The 25,244-nt window shown below is 43.8% G+C and overlaps 1 protein-coding gene across 6 annotated transcripts in view; it reads right to left on the reverse strand.

Annotated features, from left to right (window-relative positions):
* The window catches only part of KAT6B (lysine acetyltransferase 6B), a 222,243-nt gene extending 199,977 nt beyond the window's left edge, over nt 1-22,266 (reverse strand). For 3 of the 6 annotated variants that reach the window (XM_060172447.1, XM_060172307.1, XM_060172266.1), the window contains exon 1: nt 22,151-22,266. The gene's annotated coding sequence lies outside the window, so the exon portion shown is untranslated. Of the gene's footprint in view, nt 1-21,038; nt 21,400-22,150 lie in introns of those variants that run through there. The other 3 variants (XM_007520359.2, XM_007520360.2, XM_007520361.2) reach the window with 3 other exon arrangements.
* Nucleotides 22,267-25,244: the final 2,978 nt, after the last annotated feature.

Genomic DNA, 25,244 nt, shown 5'->3' on the forward strand with positions numbered 1-25,244 from the left:
GGCCCCATAAATAAATAAAACCTTTAAGAAAAAAAGAAATACACATACACAAAATTAGTCAGTCAAGCATATGTAACAATGGTTAGTGGGGAGTGGGGGTGGGCAGTTACACCTACAGTCAAAAGTTGCTTAAAGGTCAGTATTAACTTTCTCAGGCAACATATTTGTCCCAAAGGGCATGTGGCATTCAAAGTGCTGACTGAACTATCAAAATATGGCCCAAAGCAGCTCCACTTAAAAGAAGGGCAACCCACCAAAAGCACAAGGATCCTGGTTAGAGCCCCTGGCTTCCCCATGTAAGGTGGGGTCGCTTTCCGAGCAGTGAAGCAGGTCTGCAGGCATCTTTCTCTCTCCCTACCTTCCCCTCCTCTCTCAATTTCTCTCCTTCCTATCCAGTAAAATGGAAAATATGGCTCCAGAAGCAGTGGATTCATACTGCTGGCACTGAAACCCATTGATAATACTGAAGGCAAAAAAAGAAAGTGTAAATAGCCAGTGAGATAGCAAATGTGATTATACAAAAGACTTTTGTGGCTTTCATCACCATAAGACAGACCTGAACAGTGTTCTGGTAAATAACAATAATAATAAAGAAAAGAAGAGAGAGAAAAGGATAGAAAGAGGTACCGGCTCTAACAACGGTATGTGCTGACACAAGTCACAATCTAGGACAGTAATGATCACTTTTACTTCAAAGGCAAAAAAATAAATTTAAAATAAAATGCAGTGGGTTAATGTGTTGACATTACACAAGACATCCAGACAATCTCAGATTCTTCCCTCCCCCAGTCACACACATATCCCACTCCTCAATTTAATCTCAAAATTAGCTCTCATCTGACACCAACCAACAGAGTTAATTAGGCAGAAGCAGATGTAACTCAGCATCTCTTTGCTATAAGCAGAATCAGCATTAAACACACACACACACACACATGCACACTGAGCGACGAGAGGATCAAATCAGAAGTCTCTTATCTGCAGTCAATTCTTAACCAAAGACACATATATTATCCACTTTGTATATTATCCACTGCAAATTTCTTAATCTTAGGCTTGTTGTTTCTGACGTCCCACTGGCCCCTCTGTAAACTGGTATAGCTAACAGAATAGATTGAACACCAATTTAATTTTAATCTAACTAGAAACAAATACAAAAGAAAAATGCATAATTCATTCAAAGACCAAATAGAAATGCTTTCTTTCTCCCATTCTGAATTATCAACACCACTTCCCTTTTTCAGAGCACTAAGATTTGTTTCATATGTAGATAAGACATTTTATTCAAGTACATTCCTAAAAATCATTATTCCCTTTTCATTTTTTTTCTATAAAAACTTGAAATGTGGACTAAACAGCTATCAAAAAGAGAGAGAATCACTCCAAATTAATTCCGAGGACTCATGTTACATCAAATTAAATTATTCTATTTTCTAAGGGTTTGAATCATTTTATTTTTAACTAGAAAATAGTATCCGTAAATTATATGGTTGAATCATACAGCCTCATAATAAAACACTATTTACATCATTCATTACAAACCATTCTAAACAGAATTCAGAGAAATGCTTAGCTTAACAGAGCTTTGGCTTCATTAGTTTTATATAAATATCAACACTGTTCAGAAATATTCATGTCAGCATAAGAATCAAAATATCCTGGATCATAAATATTATGTGAAGCTTCTCCTAAGTTTTTACTAAAGCTGTATGATGTTTCAAAATCAGTCATAACACTCAAGTCATGAGATTGTGAATAAGCCAAAAAACAGTAGCTAAAAAACAGATAACCGTTTTTCTCTTGTCAATTCGAGTTTTACTTGCTAACAGTTATTTTTAGCTGTCTCACATTTGTACACTCCTGAGTTTTTTTTCCATAGCATATTATGTAACTAACTCAGTGAGGAACCACAAAACTTGACAGAATCTTCTGAAACAGAACATACCTAAGTGAATGGACTTTGACTTTTCTACAACTACCCAGCACAACTATTAACACAATTGTTCAAAAGTGCATGATCAAAGAACAAGTATCTGTGGTCCGGGAGGTGGCACAGTAGATAAAGCATCAGACTCTCAAGCATGAGGTCCTGAGTTCAATCCCCGGCAACACATGTACCAGAGTGATGTCTGGTTCTTTCTCTCTCCTATCTTTCTCATAAATAAATAAATAAATTCTTAAAAAAAAAAAAAAAAAGAACAAGTATCTGCTATCTGACAGTATCAAACATTATCCATATGTAATATTTGTTAATTTTCAAGTCCTGGATGTATCAATATCCCCCAAAATTAATCCTCAAGATCCAAAACGAGAATTGGGTGGTGAGTTTTATCTTGGGGGTTTTGGGGGGTTGGTTTTTTTCCTCCAGGGTTATTGCTGGGGCCCGGTGCCTACACTACGAAACCACTGCTCCTGGTAGCCGTTTTTTTTTTTTTCTATTTCTTATTGGACAGGACATTGAGAGGGGAGGCTGAGGTAGTGAGGGAGAGAGAAAGATAGACACCTGCAGACATGCTTCACCTCTTATGAAGCTTCCCACTGCAGGTGGGGAGCGAGGGTTCCAACCCTGATCCTTGTGCCCACACAAGGTCCTTGCGCTTATTACCACCTGCGCTTAATCGGTGTGCCACCACAGGTCCTCAGGAGGTAAAGTTATAAATGCTAGTGAGTGTGGCAGTGGTAGATAACATAATGGTTATGCAAAGAGATTCTCATGCCTGAGGCTCTGAAAGTCCCAGGTTCAATCCCCCCCCACACACACACACACACACACACCCCCGCCAGCGCTGAGCAGAGTCCTGGTGTTTCTTTCTGTCTTTCTCTGCATCTCTCTCAAAAATAAAAAAATAAATAAAATAAAATAAAATAATTGCTAGTGAACAAACAACCATCAAATATCTAGAGAGATATTTAGTATGCTCAGTTTGATGGTAGATCTATGAGGATAAGAAGCAATTAAGCACTGTTTGGCAGTTATTCAAAAAAAAACAAAACTACCATATAAATCCTACAGGTCACATACAGATGCCACTTCTCTAAGTATATGCCCCAAAGAATTGAAAATAGGAAAAAAAAATTTTTTTAAAAAACAAACAAAAAAAAAGAATTGAAAATAGGTACTCAAATCCACACACTCATATATTCATAATAGCACTTTTCACCAAAAAAGTAGAAAGGAAAAAGAGGAGGAGGAGGCTGAGAGAGATAGAAAGAAAGAAAATAAAGAAACAGCCTCAGCTATCCATAAACAGATGAACAGCTAATAAAATGTACTCTTTGGGCATAAAAATGAGTAAAATAATGATACATGATAACACATAAATGACCCTAAAAAATAGGTTGTGATGCTTAGAGCACAGAATTTATATCCATGAGTTACCAGATTTAATCCTCAGCACGGCAGATCATATGCCAAAGCTGAATGGTGCTATGGGGTCGGTCTGTTTCTGTAGCTCTCTCAAATAAAAAATCTTTTCTTAAAAATGTTGTAGGGAGTCGGGCGGTAGCGCAGCGGGTTAAGCACAGGTGGCGCAAAGCACGAGGACCGGCATAAGGATCCCGGTTGGAGCCCCCGCTCCCCACGTGCAGTGAGTCGCTTCACAAGCTTTGAAGCAGGTCTGCAGATGTCTTTCTCTTCCCCTCTCTGTCTTCCCCTCCTCTCTCAATTTCTCTCTGTCCTATCCAACAATAGTGACATCAATCATAACTACAACAATAAAACAACAAGGGCAGCAAAAGGGAATAAATAATATATTTTTTTTAATGTTGTAAAAAGGGAGTTGAGTGGTAGCACAGCGGGTTAAGATCAGGTGGCACAAAGCGCATGGACCGGCGTAAGGATCCTGGTTGGAGCCCTGGATCCCCACCTGCAAGGGGTTCTCTTCACAGACGGTGAAGCAGGTCTGCAGGTATCTATTTTTCTCTCCCCCTCTGTCTTCCCCTCCTCTCTCCATTTCTCTTTGTCCTATCCAACAACAGCGACATCAATAACTACAACAATAAAGCAACAAGGGCAACAAAAGGGAATAAATATTTTTAAAAAATTTTTTTAATGTTGTATAGGGAGTCGGGCGATAGCTCAGTGGGTTAAGCGCACATGGTGCAAAATGCAAGAACCCGAGTAAGGATCCGGGTTCCAGCCCCCAACTCTCCACCTGCAGGGGCGTTGCTTCACAGGCAGTGAACCATGTCTGCAGGTGTCTATCTTTCTCTCCCCCTCTCTGTCTTTCCCTCCTCTCTCCATTTCTCTCTGTCCTATCCAACAACAATGACATCAATAATAAGAATAATATCTACAACAACAATAAAAAAACAAGGGCAACAAAAGGGAAAATAAATAAAATAAATATATTAAAAAATGTTTTTAAAAATGTTGTATAGAGGGAGCCCAGTGGTAGCGCAGCAGGTTAAGCACACATGGTGCGAAGCACAAGGACGGGTGAAAGGATCCAGGTTCCAGCCCTGGGCTCCCCACCTGCAGGGGAGTCACTTCACAGGTGGTGAAGCAGGTCTGCAGGTGTCTATCTTTCTCTCCCCCTCTCTGTCTTCCCTTCCTCTCTCCATTTCTCTCTGTCCTATCCAACAACAATAAAACAACAAGCATTGAACCTTATGCATGAGGTCCTTGATTGGATCTCCAGCAGAGTACATGCCATAATAATACTCTGCTTCTCTCTCCTTTCTCATAAGTAAATCTTTAGAATAAATTATAAATCTTCGGGTGTTGAGTTCAGAGCTCACGGCGCCAGTATGCTAGGCTAGCTTCGCGGCAGTAGACAAACTGGGACACAAGGCTGAGCGGAGAAGCTGTATTTTTTTATTCACGAGCCAACGGTTCAAAAAACTAATCTGGGGGTCAGGCGGTGGGGCGATGGGTTAAGCGCATGTGGCGCAAAGCACAGGGACCGGCGTAAGGATCCCGGTTTGAGCCCCAGCTCCCCATCTGCAGGGGCGTCGCTTCACAGGCAGTGAAGCAGGTCTGCAGGTATCTATCCAACAACGAACAACATCAACAATGGCAATAATAATAACCACAGCGAGGCTACAACAACAAGGGCAACAAAAGGGGAAAAAAATGGCCTACAGGAGCGGTGGATTCATGGTGCAGGCACTGAGCCCAGCAATAACCCTGGAGGGAAAAAATAAAAATAAATTTAAAAAAAAACTAATCTAATCACCACACCATCTTTCTCCTCTGGTGGCAGCATCAGGAATTCAGGAAGTATATAGAATAGGGGGTGGGGGGGTGGGGGGGAAGGGAGGAAAAAGCCCAAAACTAGCAAGGGCTAAACCAAATCTCCGGGAGGTAGGGGGAGTGAGACCAAACCAATGTAACAGAATGACCATGTAAATAAACCACAATGTCAAGCAATGTAACAGAAGGGATCCCAGAAGCAGAACTAGAAGCATACCAACATTTGGGGACACATCCAGTAAAATGCACATTACAATGCACAAGGACCCAGATTCAGGTAAGATCAGGTGTGTTCAGGGTGGTATGGCTGTAGATAGGACATAGATAGATTCAAGGCCCTGGTTCACACATGTACATTCAGAAACAGTGAAGCAGTGCTGCAGGTGTCTCTGTATCTCACTCCCTACCTGCCCCTTCTCTACTGATTTCTGTCTCTATTCAATAAATAAATAAAGTAATTTAAAAGGGCTGGCAAAATAGCACACTTTATTCAAGTGTACTACTTTGCCGTGTTTATGACCTAGGTTCAAGCCTGGCCCCCACCACACTGAAGGAAGCTTTGGGACTGTGGTCTCTCTCACTCTTTCTTCCTCTCTGTCACTATCTAAAAATAGTGATCATTAATAATGATGATGTATGTATGTATACCAAAAATAATTAAAAACTAAATATATATCTTTAAAGACTTACTTCAGGGGGTCTGGGAGATGGCACATTTGGTTGAGTTTACACATTACCACATACAAGGAACTTCCCAGTCCCCACCTGCAGGGAGAAAGCTTAAAACAAGTGGTGAAGCAGTACTGTAGATGTCTCTCTCCCCCCATCCCCCCTTCCCCTCTCATCTTCTCTCTGTGCTACCAAATAAATACAGCAACAAAGATTTACTTCGGGGTCAGGCAGTAGTACACAGGGTTAAATTCACATAGTACAAAGCACAAGGACCCACGCAAGAATCCTGGTTGGAGCCCCCCCTCACTACCTGCAGAGGAGTCACTTCACAAGCAGTGAAGTAGGTCTTCAGGTTGTCTATTTTTCCTCCTTTTAGTCTTCCCCTTTTTCTCTCAATTTCTTTCGTCCTATTCAGGAACAACAATGGGGGGGGGGAGAATCACTTCCAGGAGCAAGCACTGAGCCCCAGTGATAACTCTGAAAGCAATATGTGTATGTGTGTGTGTGTGTGTGTGTGTGTGTGTGTGTGTGTGTGTGTGTGTATGTGTATATACACACATACACACACTGCATGGTCCAGGAAGGGGTATAGCGGACAAAACATTGGATTCTCAATCATAAAATCCCAAATTCAATCCCTGAAATTACATATGCAAAGAATTATGCTCTGGTTCTCTCTCTTCTCTTTCTCTCATTAATAAACAGACTATTTTTCAAAATGATTCTTAAAAATATATGTATCTAGGGCAGGGATAGATAGCATAATGGTTATGCAAAGAGACGATCATGCTTGAGGCTCCAAAGTCCTGCACCACCATAATCCAGAGCTGAGCAGTGCTCTGGAAAAAATATATACATGTACATATATATACACACATATATAATGTATGTATCTATATTTATATTTATTTCAAAAGATGAGAAGAACAAAATAAGAGATCAGAGCACTACCCAGGTATTTCAGTATAGGGGATCAAACCTGAGGTACCTCATCCATGCAAGTCCTATGCTCTATCCTCTGAGACACCTCCCTGACCACAACAAATTATTTTTAAGTAAAGCAATAAACTCTAACTAGCAATTTGATACATACTCTGAATCAGGAATGATTATCAGTAAAACCTGAAACAGTCCTGTAAAGTAGCACTGCTGCCCCATTCTAGAAAAGAAAAACTAGGGCAGGGTAGATAGCATAATGGTTATGCAAAGAGACTCTCATGCCTGAGGCTCTAAAGCCCTAGGTTCAATCCCCTAGACCACCATAAGCCAGAGCTTACCAGTGCTCTGGTAAAATAAATAAATGAAAGAAAGAAAAGAAAAACTGTGATTTGACTTGGTTCCTACCTCAGATCATTAAGTTATGAAGGATTTTAATTCAAATGTTGAAGTCTAAACTTTTCTTCTCTATTAGGGTTTTTGGGTGTGTCTGTCACATAGGTCTCCTGTGCATGATTTCATAGCTCAGCTGACTTTTTCAGAAGCCAGAGATAGAGAGGAAAAGATACCACAGCAACATAGCTTCCCACAGTGCCATAGTACTCCCATGTGGTGTGCTAGGGCCTCAAATCTGGGTCGAAAAGGCAAGGCAGACTATCTATGTGATATCTCACTGATTGGTCCCCTCCATTAGTTGTTTCTTTTTTGCCTCCAGGGTTATTGCTGGGGCTCAGTGCCTGCACCATGAATCCACTGCTCCTGGAGGCCATTTTTTTTCCCCTCTTGTTGCTCTTGTTGTCGTACCCTTGTTGTGGTTATTATTGTTGTTGGTGATGTCATTTGTTGTTGGATAGGACAGAGAGAAATGGAGAGAGGAGGGGAAGACAGAGAGGGGGAGAGAAAGACACCTGCAGACCTGCTTCACCGCCTGTGAAGCGACTCCCCTGCAGGTGGGGTGCCGGGGGCTCGAACCAGGATGCTTACGCCAGTCCTTGTGCTTGGCGCCACATGCACTTAACCTGCTACGCTACCTCTTGACCCCCTCCCTCCCTCCATTAGTTTTAAAACTAGGCTTTGAAATTAGTGTTTTAAATATTAAACACTAGAGTAATTATAACTTATTAGACACACAAAGTTTCTCTTTTTTTGTCTCCAGGGTTATCACTGGAGCTCTGTGCCTGCACTACCAATCCACTGCTCCTGGTGGCCACTTTTAGGACAGAGAGAAATTGGAGGGAGAGAAACAAAGACACCTGCAGATCTGCTTCACCACTTGTGAAGCAAACTTTCTCGCCTTTTGCAGATGGGGAACCGGGAGCTCGAACTGGCATACTTACACTTCGTACTAACTGTGCTTACCCCAGTGTGCCACCACCCAGCCCCCACAACAAAGTTTCTCTACATTAACTATATATATATATTAATAAAATATAAATATTTATTTATTTATTTATTTTTCCTTTCGTTGCCCTTGTTGCTGGATAGGACAGAGAGAAATGGAGGAGGGAAAGACAGAGAGGGGGAGAGAAAGACTCCTGCAGACCTGCTGCACCGCTTGTGAAGCGACTCCCCTGACGGTAGGGAGCCGGGGGCTCGAACCAGGGGCTCAAACCAGGAGCCTTCTGTCAGTCCCTGTGCTTTACGCCACCTGCGCTTAACCCGCTGAGCTACCGCCAGACTGCCTCTGCCTTAACTTTCTGTATCAATATATTGAGCTCCTCTACAAAATTCACCTTAGAAGAAGGGTTCCTATAGTTACAGAAGAAAAAAAAAAGTTCGGAAACAAGTGTAACTGAACTGAAGATAGCATAATGGTTATGCACACAGACTCTCATGTCTGAGGCTCCATAGTCCCAGGTTTAATCCCCTGCACCACCATAAAAAAATTAAACTGAACTTTGTTTTTTTTAATGGTTTTGTTTATTTATCATTGGATAGAGACAGAGGAATTGAGAGGGGAGAAGGAGACAGAGAGGGAGAGAGACAGACAACTGCAGCCTTGCTCCACCACTTGTGAAGCTCTTTCCTCCTACAGGTGGGAAACCAGGGGCTTGATCCTGCAACCTTGCATATTGGAATGTGCGTGTTTAGTCAGGTGCACCACCACCTGGCCCCCTAAACTGAACTTTGAAAGGCAAAACAGAACTTGGATGACTGTCACCTCTCTACAGCCAAATTCAAATCTCTATGGTCCAATAAAAACACCTTCTCAGGAGACATTTTCTAATAGAAAACATCTATTTTACTAATGGGACATTCATTTTCCACTTTGTACTGGGTTGTCAGAAAAGCTATGACATATTTTTACATAGAAAAATGCCATGAGGGCCGTAGCGCATCACGGCCATAGCGCATCTGGGCCGTAGCGCATCAGGGCCCTAGTGCAGTGGGTTACCGCACATGGCACAAAGCGCAAGGGCCAGCATAAGGATCCCAGTTCCAGCCCCCAACTACCCAACTGCAGGGAAGTCGCTTCACAGGCGGTGAAGCAGGTCTGTAGGTGTCTATCTTTCTCTCCACCTCTCTGTCTTCCCCTCCTCTCTCCATTTTTCTCTGCCCTATATAACAACGACGACATCAATAACAACAATAATAACTACAACAAAAACAAGGGCAACAAAAAGGAAGTATTTTTTTTAAAAAATCTTAAAAGGAAGGAAGGAAGGAAGGAAGGAAGGAAGGAAGGAAGGAAGGAAGAAAGGAAGGAAGGAAGAAGCCATGAGGGACCGGGTGGTGGTGCACCTGGCTAAGCGCACATGTTACAATGTGCATGAACCCGGGTTCAAGTCCCAGGTCCCCATGGGGACTGCATGGGGAAAGCTTCACAAGTGGTGAACAAGGGCTGAGGGTGTCACTTTGTCTCTCTCCCTCTCCCCTCTCAGTTTCTGGCTGTCTCTATTCAATAAATAAAGATAATAAAACAAATTAATGCCATGACTTTTCCAAGAATCCAGTGATTTAGGTCCAGACCATCCTACTGACCAAATTGTAAAATCTCAAAAATAGAATTTATGTTTGACTCGTCTTTGTATGTTCCTAGATTTTTCAAAATGAAGCATGAAAGCAATAGTGATTTAATGCCTATTTGTTAATTGAATGTATCAATAAACGAATGGAACCTAAATGGCAAAAAACATTAAGAATAAACTGCCGAATAAAAGGGACACCAAATCTATGTGTATGCGTAATGCAGGTACATGCTGAAGAGGAATAAGAAAGGGTAGGGTGGGGAATAGGGCGGTAGCACAGAGGGTTACGAGCAGGTGGCCCAAAATGCAAGGACCAGCGTAAGGATCCCAGTTCAAGCCCCTGGCTCCCCACCTGCAGGGAAGTTACTTCACAAGTGGTGAAGCAGGTCTGCAGGTGTGTCTTTCTCTCCACCTCTCTGTTTTCCCCTCCTCTCTCCATCTCTCTCTGTCCTATCCAACAATGATGACACAATAATAACTACAACAATAAAAACAAGGGCAACAAAAGGGAATAAACAAATATTTTTTTAAAGGGGCAGGGGTTAAAATATATATATATATGGTGTAGGGGTAGATAGCATAATGGTTATGCAAAGAGACTCTCATACCTGAAGTTCCGAAGTCCCAGGTTCAGTCCCCTGCACCACCATAAACCAGAACCAATTATTGCTCTGGTTTATTTAGCAAAAAAAAAAAAAAAAAAAGGGAATAAAAAAAATTTGTGAGGGCGAACCTGGCTGAGCTCTCATGTTATAGTACACAAGACCCGAGTTGGAGCCCCCAGTCCCCAAATGCAGGGGGAAAGCTTTGCAAGTAGTAAAGCAGGGCTGCAGATGTCTCTCTGTCTCTCTCCTTTTTTTTTTTTTTTTAAATAAACCAGAGCAATAATCGGTTCTGGCTTATGGTGGTATGGGGAATTGAACCTCGGACTTTGGAGCCTCAGGCATGAAAGTCTATTTGCATAATGCTTTCTACCCCCACCCTGTCTCTCTCCTTCTCTATCACCCCCTTACCTCTTGGTTTCTGGCTGTCTCTATCCAATAAATAAAGAAAGATAATAAAAATAAATTTGTGGGGAGTCGGGTGGTAGTGCAGCAGGTTAAGCACAAGTGGTGCAAAGCACAAGGCCTGGCGCAAAGATCCCAGTTCAAGCCCCCAGCTCCCCACGTGCTGGGGAGTCACTTCACAAACAGTGAACCATGTCTGCAGGTGTCTCTCTTTCTCTCCCCCTGTCTTCTCCTCTCTCCATTTCTCTCTGTCCTATCCAACAACAACATCAATAACAATAATAACTACAACAATAAAACAAGGGCAACAAAAGGGAATAAATAAATATTAAAATAAATAAATTTGTGACAAAAGCTAGTAAGAGGTATACAAAACTGACAAATGAATAGGCACCACTGTAGCATAAGAGACACAACTGAAGCACAGTGGTGTAGATTCAATTATGCAACCAGAAACACACACACATTCAAATCACTTTGCCAACAGTTTATATCCAGCCCAGTTTATATCCTTCAATGGATGATTAAAGGAACAACAAAAGCAACCACTACTTCATCTCTGCTCTGCAGACATCACTCTTGCTCAACTAGTATTTATGAATCTAATTCAACAGCAAGCTCAAAGTCGGTACTCAGTAAATGTTAGTTGAATATTTACTTCCTCATCTTGGAATAATAAATACTCAATTCTTTCTCACTACTCATTAACACAGTTTTCAATTTATAAGCTAAGAATGTTTTCCAAGGATTTCTAGAAAGCTAAATCACCATAAAAATCATCATTTCAACTAATACACACTATATTAATTGGAAGTTTAATTTTTCATGTCATGCTCTTCCAGTTGACAATATCCTTGTTATGTCATTAAACTATAATTGTGTAAATCAGCTTCAACAAACAATAACTGAACCATCAATAAATATTATGGCTTCCATAATCCCTAGCAAAGATTAGTTTCAACATCATCATCATAAATTAGTAGAAACATGTCAAGCCTCCTGGTGAATGAAGCCCAAGAATTAAGTTTGCATAGTCATCCCTGCATTTAGGTACTCAACAGTTTCAGAGCACTTAAAACACAAGGTCAGAAACTGCACTGGAAATTCAATCCTTTGTAAAACAAAGGATTTTAGAAACAAAATGAAAAGTCATTTAAAATCATCAGGTCTATTGAGGCAGGGCACACTGATTAGTAATGATAGTATAACTAATAAGCACTTTACTTAAGAAATAATCAACTAAATTACAAATTATCTTTAGCTAGGCTTAAATGACAAAAAAAAAAAAAAACTTAGAACAATGCATTTAAAAAATGTTGACATCTGAATTTTTTTTTTTAAAGATTTTATTTATTTATGAGAAAGATAGGAGCAGAGAGAAAGAACCAGGTATCACTCTGGCACATGTGCAGCCGGGGATCGAACTTGGGACCTCATGCTTGAGAGTCCCAAAGCTTTACCACTGCACCACCTCCTGGATCACGACAACTGAATTTTTAAAAGATGATTTTGAAAACACGGGTCATTTCAGAATTCTGTCTTAACTGTATTATAGATGTCTTCTAACAGGGTAGCAAGACAGCCTGAAAAGAAAATAGAACACCTCTTTGAGAATCTTAAAAAAAAAAAAAAGTGATAGATTTGTTGGTTTTTTAATAATTTTATTTTTATTTGTTTGTTTATTTAGATAGACAAATTGAGAGGGAAGGGGAAATAGGGAGAGAGAAAAGTACAAAAGGAAAGATACAGAGAGACCAAACCCCTAATTAGATCTGGCTTATGATGGTGCCTGGGATGGAGCCTGGAACTTCAGAGCCTTAGGCATGAAAGTCACTTTGCATAACCACTATCGCAGCTGCCTCCGTGAGATCAGCTTTTCACTTTTTAAAAAAATCTTTTTACTTTTTTTAAAATTATTTTATTTACTTATTTATTGTTGTTTTATTGTTGTAGTTGTTACTGTTGTTTTATTGTTGTAGTTGTTACTGATGTCATTGTTGTTGGATAGGATAGAGAGAAATGGAGAGAGATGGGGAAGGCAGAGGGGGAGAAAAAGATAGACACCTGCAGACTTGCTTCACCGCCTGTGAAGCGACTCCCTTGCAGGTGGGGAGCCAGGGGCTCGAACGGGGATCCTTCCGCTGGACCTTGTGCTTAGCGCCATCTGCGCTTAACCCGCTGCGCTACCGCCCAACTCCCAAAAATCTTTTTATTTTTAATGTAATGTATCATAACTAAATTATATGTAGAGGTTATTATAAAACTGGATAAAGTTTTCTACCTGTGTATGTTAAAATATAGAAAGAGTAACCAGTAGAACTTAAGGGGTCTTTAAGTGTCAATGGGAGTTCTGTAAACCCTTGAAATTGTATGCCAATATTTGTATGAACATGTGTTCATGAAAAAAAAAAAAAAAAGGGCTGGGTGGTGGCATATTGGCTTGAGCACAGATCTTACAATGTGCAAGAACCTGGATTCAAGCCCCAGCCCCCATCTGCAAGGGGGAAACTTCAGGAGCAGTGAAGCAGCACTACAGGTATCTCTGTCTCATCCCCCTCGGAATAATACAGTATGAAAGAAACAAGGATGGTGGCAGACACGTAGCAGGAACACAATAAAATGTCAGCTCATAAAAAGAAAAAGGGCAATACTAGTCAGCTAGAGACCTGTAAAATCTAATCCGGGTGAACTTCTGTCTATATAACCATTTTCTCCTAAGAGACAGAGAAAATCAGCACTTAGCTCTTACTCAAAGCTACAGAGAAGTCAAATTCAAGACAGGGAACAGGATAAAATGAAGAAAAGCAAAAATAGATTTGTAGTGGCAAGGATAGAGTTAAGAGTATGTTTACTCATAATCACATCTTTTAATGTCAGTAAAGCTCTTAGAAAATAATGCTATACAGGGAAATAACTACTTGAAGGGCGGCGTGGTTGCTCATCTGGTTGAGCATACATGTTACAATGCACAAGGAATAAGATTAAAGCCCCGGGTCCCCACCTGCAGGAGGAAAGCTTTGTAAGTAGTGAAACAGTGATGCAGGTGTCTGTCTCTCATCCTCACTATCTTCCCCATTCTTCTCAATTTCTGTCTCTATCAATAAATAAAAAAAAATAATAATAAGGCTTGGCTTAAGGGTTAGAAGAGCTTTACAACAAGATAGCAAAGAGCACTAACATACATAAAAGACTAATAGAGACTAGTAGCAAGATATACAAAAAGATGTTCGAAATCTCCGATTCAATCCCCTACACCTCCATAAACCAGATCTAAACTGTTCCAGTTAAAAAAAAAAAAAAAGGAAAGACCAATAAATTTGACTCCATTAAAATTAAGAACTCCCAGGATCCCGGTTCGAGCCCCCGGCTCCTCACCTGCAGGGCAGTCACTTCACAAGTAGTGAAGCAGGTCTGCAGTGTCTCTCTTTCTCTCCCCTTTTCTGTCTTCCCCTCCTATCTCCATTTCTCTCTGTCCTATCTAACATCAGTAACAACAACAATAACAACAACAACAGTAAAAAGGGTAAAAGGGAAAATAAATAAATTAATTAATTAATTAAGAACTCCTGTTCATTTAAAGACTGAAAAGGCAAGACACAGAATGGAAGAAGGCATTTGCAACACGGATATACAAAAAAGGATTTGTAACCAGAGTAAATAATTAATTTCTTTTATTTTTATCTTTACTTATTCATTAGATAAAGATAGAATGAAATTGGTAGAAGTGGGGGAGACTGCATAATGGCTAGGCAAAAAGACTTTTTATGCCTCAGGCTTCAAAGTTGCAGGTTCAATCTCACCAACCTTTTGCTGAACAGTGTACTGGTTTAAAAGAAAAAGTGTGTGTGTGTGGGGGGGGATGAAATCAGTAGGAAAGGGGGAAATAGAAAGGGAGGGGAGGAACCAGGTTAAATGCAAACACTACAGTGCACAAGGACAGGGGTTCAAGCCTTTCTGTCTCCCTATCATGCCCTTCCCTCTCAATTTCTGTCTATCAAATAATAAATAAATAATTTTAAAAAATTTTTAATCTTGTATCAGTCCTTTAAAAAAAAAAAGAAAGAGGGGAGTCGGGCTGTAGCGCAGCGGGTTAAGCGCAGGTGGCGCAAAGCACAAGGATCGGCATAAGGATCCCGGTTCGAACCCGGGCTCCCCACCTGCAGGGGAGTCGCTTCACAGGCGGTGAAGCAGGTCTGCGTGTCTTTCTCTCCTCCTCTCTGTCTTCCCCTCCTCTCTCCATTTCTCTCTATCCTATCCAACAACGACAACAATAATAATAACTACAACAATAAAACAAGAGCAACAAAAGAGAATAAATAAAATAAATTTTAAAAAATTCCAAAAAAAAAAAGAAAGAGGGGAGAAACACTTGCAACACTGCTTCATCATTCATCATCCCTGTGAGGGGAGGGATGCTTCAACTCAGGTCCTTACAAACTGAGATATGTGCACTCAACCAGGTCTAGTCCCCTAAATAACGTACTTTGAGTAGAGGCAGATAGCACAATAGCTATGCAAAAAGACTCTCATGCCTGAGGCTCCAAATTCCCAGGTTCAATCCCCCCACCACCACCATAAACTAGAGCTGAGCAGTTCTCTGGTATCTGTGACTTTGGAGCCTCAGGCATAACCATTATGTGATCTCCAACCCACGAAGAATTTCTCAATAGCAGTAAAAGACCAAGGGCTGGGCCTCAGGAAGTAGCATAGTGGATAAAGTGTTGGACTCTCAAGTCTGATCCCCAATACGGCAAGTGTCAGAGTGATTCTGTCGGTTCGGCTCTGTTCTCCTGCTTCCCCCTCTCATCAAAAAAAACTAATAAGGGGCGGGTTAAATAGGAATAATACAAACAAGGAGATTCAAATACATATATGAAAAACTGTTCAACCTATGTACCAATGCTAACTTTACCAGGCTAAGACTGCAGCCTGGGAGATGGTGCAGTAGCTAGAGCTTTGGACTTAAAAGCATAAGGTTCTGAGTTCAATTCCTAGCATTGTATGTAACAGAATGATGATCTGGCTCTTTTCTCTTTTATGTTACAATATAAATAATATTAAAAATAATAATAACAGGAGTTGGAAGGTAGTGAAGCGGGTTAAGTGCACATGATGCAAAGCATAAGGACAGGTGTTAAGTATCCCGGTTCCAGCCCCCGGTTCCCCACCTGCAGGGGTGTCGATGCACAAGCTGTGAAGCAGGTCTGCAGGTGTCTATCTTTCTCTCCCCCTCTCTGTCTTCCCCTCCTCTCTCCATTTCTCTCTCCTATCCAACGACAACATCAATAACAACAATAATAACTACAACAACTATAAAGACAACAAGAGCAACAAAAAGGAAATAAATAAATAAAATAATAATAATAACAAGACTAAGAAAGAGGATAAAAATGGGACCTCATACCTTACTGTATGGAGTATAACCTGAGAAAAAAATTTAGAAAACAGCTTTGGGGCTGGGCTTGGTGCCAATTACATGCACTTGGTACTACAGGGAAGGACCTGCACAAGAATCAGAGCTCCAGTTCTCACTCCCCACCTACAGAGTGGACTATTCACCAGCAGTGAAGCAGGTCTGCAGGTGACTGTCTTTCTCTCTCCCTCTTTATCTCCCTTTCCCTTCTCAATTTCTCTCTGTCCTACAGAATAAAATAGAAGGGGGGGAAGGAGGAGGAGGATGGCCGCCAAGAGCAGTGGATTTGTAGTGTTGGCACAGAGGCTCAGCAATGGCCTTGAAGACAAAAAAAAAAAAGAGAGAGAACAGCTGTACCTAGTAGAGGTGAAGGCAAGGAAATCCCATGGCTAAGGTGACCACACTACTCTTCATCCAAACCAGACATGTGGAAGTACTGCATTAATAACTACACCGGAACACAAGCCAGGACAGTGATTACCTGCTTATGAACCAACAATTCCATTCTTAGGTGAACACCTCAGAGAAACTTGTACACATAAACACACACATACAAGCACCTTCTACAATAGCTTTATTCCCTACTACCCTAAATTGGAAATACTTCAAATAGCCAGCAAAAGCTGAGTGAATGATGCAAAAACTGTGGACGTGGTAGAACCTATGAAGCCTTTTGAAGGTGCTTTTAAAGTGCTTTGGGAGGGGGCTGGACAGTAGTGCCGTGGGTTAAGCAAACATGGCACAAAGCACAAGAACGGGGTAAGGGTTCCGGTTGGAGCCCCCAGCTCCTCACCTGCAAGGGGTTTTCTTTGCAAGTGGTGAGGCAGGTTTACAGGTGTGTATCTTTCTCTCCCCCTCTCTGTCTTCCTCATTTCTCTCCATTTCTCTCTGTCCTATCCAACAACTATAACAACAATAACAACTACAACAATGGCAACAAAATGGGGAAAATAGCATCCAGGAACAGTGGATTCCTAGTGCAGGCAACAAGCCCCAAGTGATAACCCTGGAGGCAAAAAAAAAAAAAAAAATTAAGATTTTATATAAGATTAATTAAAAAGATAGGGTGGTCCGGGAGGTGGCGCAGTGGTAAAACTTTGGACTCTCAAGCATGAGGTCCAAGTTTGATCCCTGGCAGCACATGTGCCAAAGTGATGTCTGGTTCTTTCTCTCTCCTCCTATCTTTCTCATAAATAAATAAAATCTTTAAAAAAAAAAAAGAATTGCGGGAGTCAGGCTGTAGCGCAGCGGGTTAAGCGCAGGTGGCGCTAAGCACAAGGACCCGCATAAGGATCCTGGTTCAAGCCCTGGCTCCCCACCTGCAGGGGTGTCACTTCACAAGCGGTGAAACAGGTCTGCAGGTGTCTGTCTTTCTCTCCCTCTCTCTGTCTTCCCCCTCCCCTCTCCACTTCTCTCTGTCCTATCCAACAACAATGACAACAATAATAACTACAACAATAAAACAAGGGAATAAATAAATAAAAATAAATATTAAAAAATAATAATAATAAAAAATCGCAAGGACTGGCATAAGGATCCAGGTTCGAGTCCTGGCTCCCCACCTGCAGGGAACATGGCACAAAGCACAAGGACGGGTTAAGGATTCCAGTGGAGCCCCCAGCTCCTCACCTGCAGGGGGGTTGCTTTGCAAGCGGTGAAGCAGGTTTGCAGGTGTGTATCTATCTCTCCCCCTCTCTGTCTTCCCCATCTCTCTCCATTTCTCTCTGTCCTATCCAATAACGATGACATCAATAACAGCAACAATAATAACTACAACAATTTTAAAAAAGAGGGGGAAACAACAAAAGGGAATAAATATATTAAAAAAAAAAAAAAAAAAAAAAGAATGATAGGAGGAGACAGAAAGAACCAGACATCATTCTGGTACATGTGCTGCCAGAGACTGAATTTGGGACCTCAAGCTTGAGGGTGTACTTTATCCACTGCATGACCTCCCTGGAAAAAATATTCCTTAATCAAACTTCTCTCACCCAATCACCATTAAGCATTCTGTTAAAAAAAAAAAAAAAAAAAAACTGACCACTGTAACTCACTCATCCCTATTTTTGCAAAAACAATTTCCTTTTTCTCTCAGTTCACACATACAAACAGTGTACTGAAGAGTACTCACTATCTCAGAGATAGAAACAACCACCTGTCAGGCATTTAATAAAGCCAGATCAGTTACTTAAGTCTTCCCATTGGTATATGAAAGTTTCTGAGTTGCAATAAATTTATCAAACTTCCTCAACTCCCTGCCAATATTGACTCTAACTTACCTGTTATTCACATAATGCCTTATACCTGAGTTTTCCACCTTATCTTCACAAGTCACAAATAAGTAAATAATCAGTATATGCCAATGACATATCAACTCTACTTAGTCCCAGTAAAGCTGTTATGTAAAACTTCTGTGTCATGATTGCTAGAAGGTACCCTGCACTGCTACTTTTATCTGTGTTTAAGATATATTTATTTATGGGGCCAGGTGGTGGCGCATCTGGTTAAGTGCATACACTATAGTGTGAAAGGACCTGGGTTCTAGCCCCTTGTCCCCACCTACAAGAGGAAAGCTTCATGAGTGGTGAAGTAGAGCTGCAGGTGTCTCTCCCTCCGTCTACCCCTCCTTTCTCAATTTCTATCTCTATACAATAATAAAAAAAAATTAAACATTTATTTATGTGGTCTGGGAGGTGGGGCAGTGGATAAAACACTGGACTCTCAAGTGTGAGGTCCTGAGTTCAATCTCAGGCAGCCCATGTACCAGAGTGATGTCTGGTTCTTTCTTTTTCTCTTTCCTCCTATCTTTCTCATGAATAAAGATTTATCATGAGAAAATAGAGCATGACCTGGCATATGCGCTGCTGGGGCTCAATCTCTGGGCCTCACAGCTGAGTGTCTAATGCCTTTTGTTTATTAATTTTTTTATATTTATTTCTTTTTCCTTTTGTTGCCTTTGTTTTTTATTGTTGTTTTAGTTATTATTATTGTTATTGATGTAGTCGTTGTTAGATAGGACAGAGAGAAATGGAGGGGAAGACAGAGGGGGAAAGAAAGATAAGACACCTGCAGACCTGCTTCACCACCAGTAAAGAGACTTCCCTTCAGGTGGGGAGCCCGGATTCTTATGCCGGTCCTTGTGCTTCGCGCCAAGTGCACTTAACACCCTGTACTACCACCTGACACCCTGTCTAATTCCTTTATCCAATGCACTATCTCCTAGACTTTCAATTCTTCTCCTAGCATTTGCCTAGACTTTCAATAATATTCACAAATGCAGTAACAATACTATATTATTTCCCAAGGAAATACTTGAACCTATGTGGTCCGGGAGATGCCACAATGGATAAAGCATTGGACTCTCAGAAGCCCTGAGTTCAATTCCCAGCAGCACGTCTACCAGCGATGTCTGGTTCTTTCTCTCCTCCTGTATTTCTCATTGATAAACAGAATCTTTTTATTTTATAATTTGAATATAAATCAGATGTTGCTGTTTTTCTTTTTTTTTTAATTTCTTTATTGGGGACTTAATGTTTTACAATAGTTTGTACATGCATAACATTTCTCAGTTTTCCATATAACAATACAACCCCCTTTAGGTCCTCTGTCATCCTTGGACCTGTATTCTCCCCTCCACCAACCCACCCCAGAGTCTTCTACTTTGGTGCAATACACCAATTCCAGTTCAGGTTCTACTTGTGTTTTCACTTCTGATCTAATAAACAGAATCTTTAAAAAATTAATAAACACACAAAAAAAATACTTGAACCTATTGCTGAAATAGGCACTCTGCTCCCCTCTCCTGCCACACCTTCAAGGCTCCAGGTCAAGTTTCATCCAAGAAATCTTGTCTATCAAACAACATTCTCTAACAAACTACTGTCTTTCTTTACCACATTCTCACTCCTGAAACAATTCACAAAATCGCATTCAACAGACCCAGTGCCCCAGACACCGCCATCTTTTTCACACCTGCCACATTTTCACACTCTCCTAAATTCCCAATCATCATGATTTTTTTTCCCTTCATTTTACAAGTTCCAGGCAGCCTCTGGCCCATTTTTTTAACATTCAATTCTGTTGAGCTATCTGGTATCTTCAGAAGTCTCTCCGAGGCATACCCATCCTAACCTTCCATATTTAATTGTTGCATACACCGACTCCCCACAGCTAGCAAACCTTCCTATATCAACATGCCAATGAGCTCACAAACTTTTCCCGCCACAGCAATTGTACCTGGTTCCTCCTACATAGTATCTATTCTGTTTTCCTCACCTCTACTACACACCCACCACACCCAAATCCATTACTGTCCTGCCTCCTGTAGACAAGAGCAGTCTTAACCCTTCATCTCACCTATCCTCACATACCCTGCGGGCCCTCTTCCATTTTCAAGACTGTACCTCTCCCTATTCTTTTTTTCTGAACCTGCCCGCACACCTCCAGTTTCCCCTGCCACGCACACCCTTTCACCAGTTCTTCCCAGACACCAATTGGCCCCCCACAGCTCCTACCAGGTCACTCCCATTCAAAAATTCCCTCCAAACTCCCCCCAACCTTCGACCACCGAGGTCCCGCCCCCACCAAGCCATCACCACGCCCCCTCTTCCACGAGCCCCGCCCCTCACCCTGGAGGCCCGGCGAGGGGCGGGGCCTGTCCCTCCACCCCTTTCCCCCGCCCCCTACCATCACGCTCAGGGCAGCCTGACCCCGAGCGGCCCCGTGGTGACCCTCGCGCAGAGGCCTGTGGGAGGGGCGTCACTGGCCCCCATCTCCCTCCCCCGCGCCTTCCGCCCCCCTCCCGCCCAGTCTCCTCCCCCTGGGAACGCGCGGGGTGGGTGACAGACCTGGCTGCGCGCCACTGCCACCGCGCCTTCCGGGGGCGCTGCCGCTGCCTGAGAAAGAACCCGCGGCTGCCGCCTGTAGGAGGTGCCGTCGCCTCCGCCACCGCTGCCGCCGCCGCCAGGGGTAGGAGCTAAGCCGCCGCCATTTTGTGTCCCCCTGTTGTTGTCGTTGACATGAATCCGACATGACACTGATTACAGCCCAATGGAGTCTCATTAAACCAGAGCCGCGGCCCCGCCCCGGCGCTGCTCCATTGGACGAGACCACAGACAATTAGGGCCACTCGTTGGCCTACGGGTCTGTCTGTCACCCGCAAACCAACCACTCTGCAGCCCATTGGGGCAGATTCCTGCCGGTCATCGAGCCTCCGCATAGACACACCCCCGACCCAGCATTCCCCCCCTCCGGCACCACCCCGGGGGAGGGTCCACTGCCAGTACCAATCAACACACGTCAGGGCCCGCCTCTTCTCGGCACCTATTGGTCCCATCTCTTCTCTCTCCCAGACACCGCGCCACCTCTACTTCCACCTTCCCTCCCCCTCCACCTCTAGCTGGGGATTGGGTCTGACTCGCCGGAGAGGCGCTTGACCTTATTGGCTGCAAATGACGCCAATCAGAGAGCCTTTCATTCTCCCCTCCCCCACTCACCCCAGTCCCCCTAGCCCGCAGCTAAAGTTTGTGTGAGAGCTGATCGCTGGCGGCGGCCGCAGGATTTAGGGGTGGGAGCGGGCGGGTGCGCGCGCGGGCGGGCACGCCAAGTTAAAATTCGAGGTTCTCGGCCGCCAGCTCCCGCGGAGGAGCGCGCGGACGGGCGCGCCGCCCGGAGCGTTCCATCCCGCCCCCTCCTCCACCCTCTCCTGTCCCGTCCCGGGCGACTACTCGCCCGCCCCCTGGCCTGCATCCTTACCCCCAACACACCCCTACCCTGCAAAACCCCAGGCTGGATGCAGGCAGAATGCTGTCGCTGCAGCTTCCTCGCCATCCCAAGTCGAGGGGGAGCAAGCCTCTACCCGCCGGCCGTGCACCCCCCCCCCCGAGCTCCACACTCGCCCGTGTTTGCAAGCACGTGCACCGTTCGCCGCTACCTCCAGCCACCCGGGTCCCCAGCTAACCTCGCCTGCAGCCCGGCCAATCGCTTGCTGCCCTTTGTTGCTGCAGCCCGGGTCTCCCTGCTGCCTTCCTCAGCCTCCGCCTCGTCCTTTGCCAGCCGCCCGGGTCCGCAGCGCCGCGCTCCCCCCGCCCGGGACCCACCGCCGCCGCCTCCTTCTCCTCCTCCGCCTCCTCCTCCTCGGCTCCGGGCTGCAGCGCACAGAGCCCGAGGCAGCACCGCCCAGCCCCGCTCCCCCCGCGCCGCCAGCTAACCCGCCCGGCCCGGCCGGGGGGCGCAGCCTGGACCCCGCCCGCCCAGTCCCCGCCCCGGGGGTACCTGCCTCCGCCCTGGGGGGGCTCTGCACGCCGCCCTCGGGGGAGGGCGGGGATGCCGGTGTCCGCCAGAGGATGGGCACGTCTGGGCCGCTTGGGGCGGGGAGGGTGCCCTCCAGAGCCGGGACCGAGAGGTGCGGTCCTCGCCAAGGCGCCCCCACTCCGGTCGCCGTGGGCCCCAAACTTCGCACCGCGCCCGGGCCTTGCGCCCTTGGGCGATCGCTGCAGTTTGAGGGGTGGGAGCGCCTCGGTTACTGTGTCTGCCCTGATCAGGAGGAAGAGGGAGCAGTGACATTCAGTGACTGCGGACAGGGCACGACGGCGGCATCCTAGGGTGGGAAGGGGGATGTCAGACTCCAGCAGGAGGGGGAGGCTGCCCCTCAGGATGCCCGCTCCCTGGCTGCCAGGAGCTGGCGAGCTCTGACCCAGGTTCCGTAGACGATCTTGGGCAGTGCAGCTCAGGTAGAGGGGCTGGGGGGGGCCTAGGGGAGTCGCGGAAGTTCGCTGGGGGAGGAAGGGAGCAGGGGGCTTCCCCGCCCCCGCCTGCGCTGGAAGGAAGGCTGGTGGCTAAGTTCAGTTTTCCACGCTTCCCCGGGGCCCCCCGAGTTCCTGAGGCCCACGTGAGGGAGGGAGGGAGGCTGGGGGCTCCTCTGGCTGCCCTCCTGCCTCTCAGCACCCTCCAGACTCTTAATGAGAGCGTCTCTCAATTCCTCCCCGAGAATGGTGAGATGTTGGTAGGGGCCACTTTCGAAAATAGGAAAAGTAGGCTCGAGAAATGGCAACTGCAGAGTTTTTAAGAAGTTTTCCCTCGAGGAGCCATTTCTTCTTTGGGGGGGTGGGGGGAAGAGAACTATTGTTTTGTCAAAAGAACCAAGTTTCAGGCCTGGTGGTTTGGGTGGAAAGCCACCTGTTGACTCTAGTCTGGCCCTGAAATCAGCGTGTGTGTGAGTGTGTGTGTGTCACACACAAGGTGTCAGGGTGAGGAGGCCCTGGACTTCTTGCCATGGTTGACTCCAGCATCCTCAAGCCACTGACACTTTGCAGCAGCATAGTCAACTCCCCATTAGAACTCACTGTACAAACTAGGTGGGTACTTTGTTAGATCGGCTTATCTCAAGTCTTATCTCAGACAAACTCAAGCAACACCGCCTTCTTCAGACAATACACACTTCATTGTTTAAAGATGGTGTGCTCCTTTGGGGTTGTCAACCCCCTCCTACTAGTGAGCTTTTTGACTGCAAGGTGAGAAAAGAACTGAGACAAAGGGTACAGAGTTGGACGAAAGAATAGGAAAAGGAAAGGGGAAGCAGAAGAGTTGTAATACTACACTCAAAATTGTCACTGGTTCCATTATAAGCCCCTTTTATAGGTATTTTATTACTGTGTTGTTAGTTTTTAGAGCACAAACCTCTCTAGATTAAATGTTGGCATTCACAGGCTCAACCCAGGAAACAATACACATCTCCCTCATCATCCCTCAGATTAGCTACTTTTAAGATACATTAAAATTAAAAGTTACATTAAACTGATGACAATTTAGTTCCTTTTTCCTCAGTCTTTAGCCCCTCCCCCCTTTTTAAAGTAACTTCAGTAGTTAACTCATGGTGATGGGGTTTTTGTTTGTTTTGTTTTGTATTTTTCCAATTTTTTTAGTTCACTATCCAGTTTTCATATACGTGTTTAAGGGGGGGGGGCATTTATAAGGTGCACTTTTTTTTTAATAATGCAAGTTCTGGGATTTTTAATCTCCCAAGAACTTACTAAGTAAATTTAAGACTACTGGCAAATACTATAGCCTTTATTTTTCCCTCATCTGTCCAGATGTACTTTATTTTGTAAGTTAGATTGAATTCCCCAGATTCAATTGCATTTTATCTCAAGCAATAAAAATAAGCCATGTCTTAATTAAAAACAAGTTTCAAAAACCCAAATCTGTACACTCAAGCTAAAGAAGCAACCAAAGACAATAAAAATTTGGGGGATTTGGTTTTGTTTTACCAGAGCACTGTTCAGCTCTGGTTTATGATGGGGCAGGGGACAGGACCTGGGACTGAGAAGCCTCAGTCATAAGCCTCAGAAACATAACCATGATGCTATCTTCCCCTGCCCTGGGTTTTTTTGTTTGTTTGTTTAATTGTTTTTAAGCCAGTGAACTATGGAATTTACAAACATGAATCCTGATATCACTAATAAATTAGCCACAAGAACTTCCAAGGCATCGGGAAGTGGAAAAGTAAGAAATAGTCCACCATGGTCCGGGAGGTGGCGCAGTGGCTAAGGCACTAGACCCTCAAGTGTGAGGTCCTGAGTTCGATCCCCAGCAGCACATGTGCCAGAGTGATGTCTGGTTCTTTCTCTCCTCCTATCTTTCTCATTAATAAATAAAATATATATATATATATTAAAAAAAAAAAAAGAAAAAGAAATAGTCCACCAGGTAGCATACATCTCTTGCCACATAAGCAACCCAGGTTAGAGCCCCAACACCATATGGAAGTTCCATAGCACCAAGAGAAGCTCCAGTGGTATGGTGTTGCACTGGCTGTCACTCTGACACACTCTCTATCTGAACACAAAAATCAACTTGGGAACAGTGGAATCAGAGAAAAAAGAAAAAAAAAGTAGAGACGCCTTAAAGAAAGATGAATCTTGTTTGCCTAAACTTCTGCTTCTGTAACCAGAAGCTGGAAAACACAGAACTATCTTTATCCAACATCTTGACATGTTTGTTGTTTTTATTGGGGGCAAGAGGGGGTCCTTTAAAAAAAAAAGAAACAAAAACAG

Source organism: Erinaceus europaeus, chromosome 1 (assembly GCF_950295315.1).
Source record: "Erinaceus europaeus chromosome 1, mEriEur2.1, whole genome shotgun sequence".
Lineage (NCBI taxonomy): Eukaryota > Metazoa > Chordata > Mammalia > Eulipotyphla > Erinaceidae > Erinaceus > Erinaceus europaeus.